Genomic DNA, 8,715 nt, shown 5'->3' with positions numbered 1-8,715 from the left:
CCACACTGGGGGGGGGAAGTCGCAGAAACATCCTGGCAGCCGGTGGCCCCCCCGGTACCGGCCCGCAACACAGTGAAATTGTGAAACCTCTCTATGAGGTGACTCGAAAGAAGAGTGACTTTAAATGAGGTCCTGACAAATAGAAAGCTTTTGAGCAGATTAAAAAGGATATTGTGCAGGCAGTGGCCCTTGGACCAGTTCAAACAGGGCCAGACATCAAAAATGTGCTCTACACTGCAGCCAGATACAACAGTCTTAACTGGAGCCTATGGCAGCAGTCACCAGGGGAGACTCGAGGTCGACCCCTGGGATTCTGGAGCCGGAGCTACAGAGGTTCTGAAGCCAACTACACAACAACTGAGAAGGAGATCCTTGCAGCATATGAAGGGGTTAGAGCTGATTTGGAAGTGATTGGCTCTGAAGTGCAGCTTTTCCTGGAACCCAGAATACCATTACTGAGCTTCATGTTCCAGAGTAACCTTTCTCCTGTCCATCATGCCATCGATGCAACTTGGAGTAAATGGACTGCTTTAATTACCCAGCGAGCTCCAATAGGAAGACCTAATCGTCCAGGTATTGTGGAAGCAATTACAAACTGGCCAGAAGGCACACACTTTGGAATGCCACCACAAGAAGCGGTGAGACGGGCTCAAGAAGCTCCACCATATGATCATCTACCAGACACCGAGAAACAATTTGCTCTTTTCACCGATAGCTCCTGTCGTCTTGTAGGGAACTGCCGGAAGTGGAAAGCTGCCGTGTGTAGTCCTACAAAACTAGTTGCACAAGTAGCTGAAGGAGAAGGAGAATTGAGTCAGTTTGCAGAGGTAAAAGCCATCCAGCTGGCTTTGGACATTGCTGAGCGAGAGGGGTGGCCAAGACTCTGTCTCTACACTGACTTATGAATGGCAGCAAATGCCTTGTGGGATTGGCTAAAGCAATGGCAGCAGAACAACTGGCAGTGAAAAGGTAAACCTATTTGGGTTGCTGACCTGAGGAAAGACATTGTAGCTGGGATAGAGAAACTGGTGGTAAAAGTGCTTTATGTCGTGCCACTGAGGAACATCGACACAAGCAATGAGCAGATGAGGCTGCTCAAGTGTTCCAAATAGACTTAAGATTCGGAACATAAGGGTGAATTCTTTTTGGCTCAATGGGCCCATGACGCTTCAGGTCATCAGGGCAGAGATGTAACATACAGATAGGTTTGGAACCGAGGGGCGGACTTAACCGTGGACTCTATTGTGCAGGTGATCCACGACTGTGAGATGTGCACTGCAATTAAGCAAGCTAAACAGTTGAAACCTTTGTGGTATGAGGGGAGGTGGTCAAAGTACAGGTATGGGGAGGCTTGGCAAATTGACTATATCACACTGCCTCAGACCCACCAGGGTAAGCACTATGTGCTTACAATGGTGGAAACAAGTACAGGATGGTTGGAAACGTATCCTGTGCCTCATGCCACAGCCCACCTTATTATTTAGTACCAGGGGATCCATCAATTGGGATGGTCCTGCTCAGTCAGACCTTTTACATACTGCAGATGGGGATAAAGTCCTTGTGGCATGTGAGAGAAAGATGTTGGTTAAAAGTGTTTGGGTCTATCCTGCTTCAGGCAAAGGTAAACCTGTCCGGGGTATTGCTTTTGCTCAGGGACCTGGACATACCTGGTGTGTGATGATGGAGGATGGTGAAGTACAATATGTACCTCAAGGTAATCTGACTCTGGGGGAGAATCCTTAATTTGACAGCTGGTAAAATATAGAGCCTATATGTAATATATGGTATGGAATAAGGGGTGGAATGTCCTGGTTTGAGGCAGGATGAAGCCAATTTTCTTTTTGCTGATTTTTTTTTCCTTCAGTAAGCTTTCTTTTAACTAGCAACAGTGTGCTCTAGCTAGAGCTGATAAGACAGTGGAATGTTTTTTTAACTGCTGGGGCTTCAAGGTCGCATCTTTATTCTGCTGGCTCAGACACTACGGGGAGATCTGTGACCCCCCCGTAGGAGGCTGAGTTAGACAGACAGCAAAATTGGCCAGAGATATTCCATTCCATATATCTACATAAGCTCAGAGGAAGGTGAGAGATGACAGAAGACAACTTCCTTCCTGCTTCTTCCCTTCTCTGTCCATGGCCGGTGTCCAGGGAGGACTCCGTCCATCCATCACCGGTGACCCCTAGGCTCAAGCTCTCTTGACCCTCATAACTCTGCTCTCTCTCCGGCAGCTCCGGGACTTTTCTGGACTGTTTGCAGCTAAGGAGAGTGCTGTGGGAGTTGCTGGGGGTGGGGGGAGGTAAGAGGCTTTTGCGCATACCTGAACACATTTGTATATAGCTGTATATATTTTATCATTAGTGTTTAATTAAAGCTGTCTAGTTTAGTTTTCAATCCAGAGTGTCTCTCTCCTTCCCTCCCTGGGGGGGAGGGTATTGAGAGCATTTCTGTTGCTTCTGAGCAGAACGGTGACAAAAATAAGGAGGTGATTTGCGACAGCCAACATGGCTTTGCTAAGGGCAAATCGTGCCTGAGCAATTTGTTGGCCTTCTACAATGGGGCTAAAGAGATGGTGTATAATTGCAGAGCAACTTATGTTATCTACCTGAGTTTGTGCAAGGCATTTGACACTGTCTCACACGATATCCTGGTCTCCAAACTGATAAGATATGAATTTGACAGATGGACCACTTGGTGGATACGAAATTGGCTGGATGGCCACACCCAGAGAGTTGTGGTCAGTGGCTCAGTGTCCAAGTGAAACCAGGTGACAAGTGGTTATCCCCAGCGGTCAGTATTGGGACCAGTGCTGTTCAACATCTTTGTTTAAGTTCAGTAATGCCAAGTGCAAGGTCCTGCATCTGGGTTGGCATAACTCCAGGCACAAATACAGGCCCGGGGAAGAATGGCTAGGGGGCAGACCTGAGGAAAAGGACTTAGGGGTTCCAGTAGATTAGAAGCTTGGCTTGAGCCACCAGTGTGCACTCACAGCCCACAGGGCCAACCACATCCTGGGCTGCATCAAAAGAAGCATGGCCAGCAGGGCGAGGGAGGTGATTCTGCCCCTCTACTCTGGTGATGCCTGCACCTGGAGTAATGTGTACAGCTCTGGAGCCCTCATCACAGCCAAGACATGGAGCTGTTGGAGAGGGTCCAGAGAATGACCACAAAGATGATTAAAAGGGTGGAGCACTTCTGCTATGAAGACAGGCTGAGGGAGTTTGGACCATTCAGCCTGGAGAAGAGAAAGCTCAGGGGAGACCTTATAGCATCCTTCCAGTACCTGAAGGGGGTCTACAGGAAAGCTGAGCAGGAGCTTTTCACCAGAGAGGGTAGTGATAGGATGAGGGGTAAGGGTTTTAAACTGAAAGAGGGGAGATTTAGATTAGACATCAGGAAGAAATTCTTTACTGTGTGGGTAGTAAGGCACTGGAATCGGTGTGGACCTGTATATTCACCATATTTCATAATTCAAGATAGATTTTTCCTTCTTTTAAGGCAGCTGGTATTTCCAAAACTGACACACTGCTTTTAATGGGAACACTTCGTAAATCTAGTGATGGTTTAAATCAAGAATAGCCAGTCCTACCTGAAAACAACTTTCATAAGGGTAATTTCAGTGAAGAACATTCTAAGGCCTTCAATCATTATGCACAAAAAAAAAAAGGAAATAATTTTATTGCTTTCTTACCTGGTGCAGTGTTATTCTTGGCAAGACACTATTAAAAGGCACCTCTTAAAGACTCAGACTAGTCAATTTTGTGCCTGTTGTTTCTGCCCAAGTACTCTGAGCTAATACAGATCCAGTACTTGCATCCTGAATCTGTAACAAATTTTACTTGATGGATGCCTATCAAAACACTTTATGCTGGCTCCAAGATGGATCCACCACTGGACAAAGCTGTGCCAATCAGTGATGGTGGCAGCACCTCTGTGATAACATATTTAAGAAGGGGGGAAAAAACCTGCCTGCTGCACAACAGCAACTGGAAGAGAGGAGTGAGAATATGTAAGAGAAACAACCATGCAGACACCAAGGTCAGTGAAGGAGGGGGAGGAGGTGCTCCAGGCACTGGAGCAGAGACTTCCTTTCAGCCCCTGGTGAAGACCATGGTGAGACAGGTTGTCCCCCTGCAGCCTATGGAGATCCATGGTGAAACAGATATCCACCTGCAGCCTGTGGAGGACCCCATGCCGGAGCAGGTGGATGCACCTAAAGGAGGCTGCAACCCCATGTAGAGCCCATGCTGGTTGCAGGCTCCTGGCAGGAACTGTGACCCTGTGGGGGAAACATGCTGGAACAGTCCATTCCTGAAGGACTGCATTCCATGGAAAGGACCCACACCAGAGGAGTTTGTGAAGGACTGTCTCCCATGGGTGGGACTCCATGCTGGAGGCAGGGGAAAGAGCATGAGGAAGATGAAGTGGCAAAGACAACACATTATGAATTGACCGCAACTGCCATTACACTTGAGGGCAGGAGGTAGAGAACTGGGGAGTGAATTTGAGCTCAGGAAGAAAGGAGGGGTGGGGGGAAAGGATTTTTAAGATTTAGTTTATTTCTAATTTTGATTTCTAATCTGATTTTGATAGGCAATAAATTAATTTCATAGAATCATTAATACTGGAAAAGATCTCTAAGATCATCACGTCCAATCGTCAACCCAACACCACCATGCCCACTAAACCAGGTCCTGAAGTGCAATGTCTACATGCTTTTTGAACACCACCAGGATGGTGATGCAACTATTTCTCTGGGAAGCCTGTTTCAGTGCCTGATAATCCTTTCAGGGAATAAATTTTTCCTAATATCCAGTCTAAACTTCCCCTGGCACAACTTAAGGCCATTTCCTCTCATCCTATTGCTAGTTACTTGAGAGAAGAGACAAACATCCACCTCCCTACAACCTCCTTTCAAGTAGTTGCAGAGAGCAATGAAGTCTCCCCTCAGCCTCCTCTTCTCCAGATTAAACAACCCCAGTTCCCTCAGCTGCTCCTCATAGGACTTGTTCTCCAGACCCTTCACCAGCTTCTCTGGCCATGCTCCAGCAAATTAATGTCTCTCAAATATGATGGAGAGTGGCTTAGCAACTGCATCCACCTCAGGACCTGTGGATGGACCCCATCAGATCCCGTAGACTTGTGCACCTTCAGGTTCTTTAGATGGTCATAAACTTGTTCTTCTCCTACAGTGGGAGGTGATTCCTTCTCCTCATCCCTGCTTTCACCTCCTGTGGCCTTTGCGATGATGCTGGAGCACTTGCCAGAGAAGACTGATGCAAAGAAATACTTAAGAACCTCAGCCTTCTCAATATCCTGCGTAGCTAGGTCCCCCTCCCTGCAAACTTACTGAAGGCACACTCAATCCCCTTATCCAGATCATTGATAAAGATATTAAACAAGACTGGCCCCAACACTGAGCCCTGGGGAACACCGCTTGTGACCCACCGCCAACTGGATTTAAATCCATTCAGCACGACTCTCTGGGCTGAGACACCCAGCCAGTTTTTTACCCAGTGAAGGGTACACCTGTCTAAGCCATGAGCTGCCAGCTTCTCTAGAATGCTGTGCGAGACAGTGCCAAAGGCTTTACTAAAGTCTAGGTAGATAACACCCACAGCCTTTCCTTCATCCACTAAGTGAGTCACCTGGTCATAGAAGGAGATCAGTTTGTTCAAGCAGGACCTGCCTTTCATGAACCCATGCTGACTGGGCCTGTGGATTTACTGCCAGTGGACTCTGATTATGCAGCTTTGGAAGACCTCAGCACCAGGGGAGTTGGCTGTTCCCGAAGCATCCCGTGACTCTGTGGGAAGCCCACACTGGAGCAGCTTCTTCCGGACCTTGTGGGAAGGACTCATGAAGGAGAGGTTCGTGGAGGACTCTCTCCCATGTGTTAGAAATGAAATGTAGTGTTGATTTTGCATTCTAGTGTTAGAAACATAGTGTCGGGTTTGGTTTATATAAATATATATATCCTAGTGTTAGAAATATATAGTTTGTTTGAGAGAAGTGAGGTATCTGCACATTCTAAGGACACCAGGAGTGGTTTACGGCCCAAGAAACTGAGGGAGTGAATTGGGCTCCATCTGGGGATCCAACATGGAGAAGGATTTATGGCCCAAGATAAGACTGAACAAAGCCACTTCTATCTTGCTCCTCAGGGCAGGATGACACCAGTAGATTTGTTAATTGGGAAGATAGCCAAGGGGGCAAGAAAGGTCAAAATTTTACCTTAAAAGGTAAAATGTAAACTGCTGGAATGGAATGTGTAAACAGGGGCGGGAAACTTATAGGATGATTAGAAGCGTCGGATAGGCTGTGAACCCTGGAGTACCCAGCCAGTGGGGAAACAGGGGAGGGATCTTTGCATCGGGAATAGGGAATATAAACAGTTATTCACCTTACTATCAGGTGTGCCTACTTGTTTAGGACACCCATTCTTGCAAGAATGTAAATAAACTGTGCTTCTTTGAAGGATCTGTGTGGGCCTGTTAATTGACATGACAAATGTTTCTCACACATGGGAGGGACCCCGTGGGGAAGCAGGGAAGGACTGTAAGGAATCCTTGTCCCTGAGGAGGATGGCACGGCAAAAACCACCAGCCTGTGAACTGACTCTAAACCCCATCCCCTGTCCACCTGTGCCGCTGGGGGGAAGGAGGTAGAGAAACCAGGAACAAAGTAATTTGGGCCTGGGGAAGAAGGGAGGGGTGGGGGTAACATATGCAAGCACTGCTCTTTGTGTTGCCTGTGTCCTGTGTGTGTTTGATTAGTGTGAAATTAAATTATTCTTTTTCCCCAAATTGAGTTTGTTTTGCCCAGGACCTTAATCAGTGAAGAACCCTCCTTGTCCTTTGTCTCAACCCATGAGCTTTGTCCTCCCCATCCCAGAGTGTGTGTGTGTGTGTGTGTGTGTGAGAGAGTTGAGTGAGCAGCCATGTGGCTGTTCCTTTGTTGTGTTGGGCCTAAACCACGACACTCCCTCAGTACTCTCGGGTGGATCCCATCTGGCACCATAGACTTGTGAGTGTCCAGGTGGTGTAGCAGGTTGTTAACTGCTTCCTCCTGGATTATGGGGCATTTATTCTGCCCTCCATCCCTGTCTTCCAGCTCAAGGTGCTGAATACTCTGAGGATAACTGGTCTGACTATTAAAGACTGAGGCAAAGAAGGCATTAAGTACCTCAGCCTTTTTCCTCATCCTTGGTGGCAATGTTCTGCCCCCGGCATCCATAAAGGATGGAGGTTCTCCTTGGCTCTCTTTTTGTTGTTCATGCATTTGTAAAAGCATTTTTTGTTATCTCTTACAACAGTGGCCAGATTGAGTTCTAGCTGGGCTTTTGCCTTTCTAATTTTCTCTTTGCATGACCTAACAAGATCCCTGTACTCTTCCTGAATTGCCTGCCCCTTCTTCCAAAGGTGGCAAACTCTCCTTTTTTTTCCTGAGTCCCATAAAAAGCTCCCTGTTCAGCCAGGCCAGTTGTCTTCCCTGCCTGTTCGTCTTATGGCATGTGGGGACAGCCTGCTCCTGCACCTTTAAGCCTTCCTTCTTGAAGTATGTCCAGCCTTCCTGGACCCCTTTGCCTTTCAGGACTGTCTGCCAAGGGACTCTCTCAACCAGTATTCTGAACAGGCCAAAGTCTGCCCTCTGAAAGTCCATGGTAATGGTTTGCTGGCCCCCCTTCCTTACTTCACCAAGAATCAAGAATTCTATCATTTCATGGTTACTAAGCCTCTGACCACCACATCTCCCAAAAGTCCTTCTCTGTAAACAGCAGGTCGGGCGAGGCACTTCCCCTGATAGGCTCCCTCACCAGCTGTGTCAGGAAGTTATCTTCCACACACTCGAGGAACCTCCAGGACTGTCTCTTCTCTGCTTTATTGTATTTCCAGAAGACATTTGGGAAGTTGAAGCCCCCCACGAGAACAAGGGCTAGCAATTGAGACTTCTGCCAGCTGCCTGTAGAATGCTTCACCTGCCTCTTCATCCTGGTTGGATGGTTTATAACAAACTCCCAACAGGATATCTGCTTTGCTGGCCTTCCCCCTCATCCTTACCCATAAGCACTCGACCTTCTCATCACAATTGGTGAGTTCTATACAATGGAAACTCTCCCTAACATACATAGCCACACCCACAGCCTCTCCTTCCTTGCCTATCCCTTCTAAAGAGCTTATAGCATTCTCACCTTCAGCTGGTGTGAAAATATTTATGTGATTGTGGGGAACGGTCCATCTTTTTCCCCCCCACATAAGACTAAACAAAGAATGCCTTTCAAGTCAGCAAAGCGAGAGTGACGCCTTTTCACTGATTCACTCAAGGACAGAATGAACAGGCCTCTTGCCCTACCAGATAAGTGCAGAGCAAAGAAGCAGCACAAGGGTTGCGATAGCTAGCAGAAATATAAACAATAGATTAAAAACTGCTCCTAACAGAATATGTACATGGCCCATGGTGATTGGCTAATTCAGACAGTACTTTCTCGAACAGTGGTCTCTGGTCCATAAAAAGAAAGCAGAATCTGCTCTGTTTCCTGCCTGCCTGGGACAAGACCCCGCTGCAGTACCTGAACCTGCCTGAGTGCCACTCCGCTGCGAGGAGAAGCGGAGAGGGGGGAGGCGCCGCCTGTGCCCGCTCCCGGGGACCCTGCCTGCCCAGCCTGGACCGAACCGGACCGGAGAAGCCTGCCCAGCCTGCATCTGCCACAAAGCCACG

At 47.8% G+C, this 8,715-nt stretch overlaps 1 pseudogene; it reads left to right on the top strand.

Annotated features, from left to right (window-relative positions):
* The window catches only part of LOC104393906, a 55,544-nt pseudogene that overhangs the window by 1,429 nt on the left and 45,400 nt on the right, over positions 1-8,715 (top strand).

Source organism: Chaetura pelagica, unplaced genomic scaffold, assembly GCF_000747805.2.
Source record: "Chaetura pelagica isolate M959 unplaced genomic scaffold, ChaPel_1.0 scaffold168, whole genome shotgun sequence".
Classification (NCBI taxonomy): domain Eukaryota; kingdom Metazoa; phylum Chordata; class Aves; order Apodiformes; family Apodidae; genus Chaetura; species Chaetura pelagica.
The sequence above is the reverse complement of the archived record's forward strand: the minus strand, read 5'-3'. Positions and strand labels throughout refer to the sequence as shown.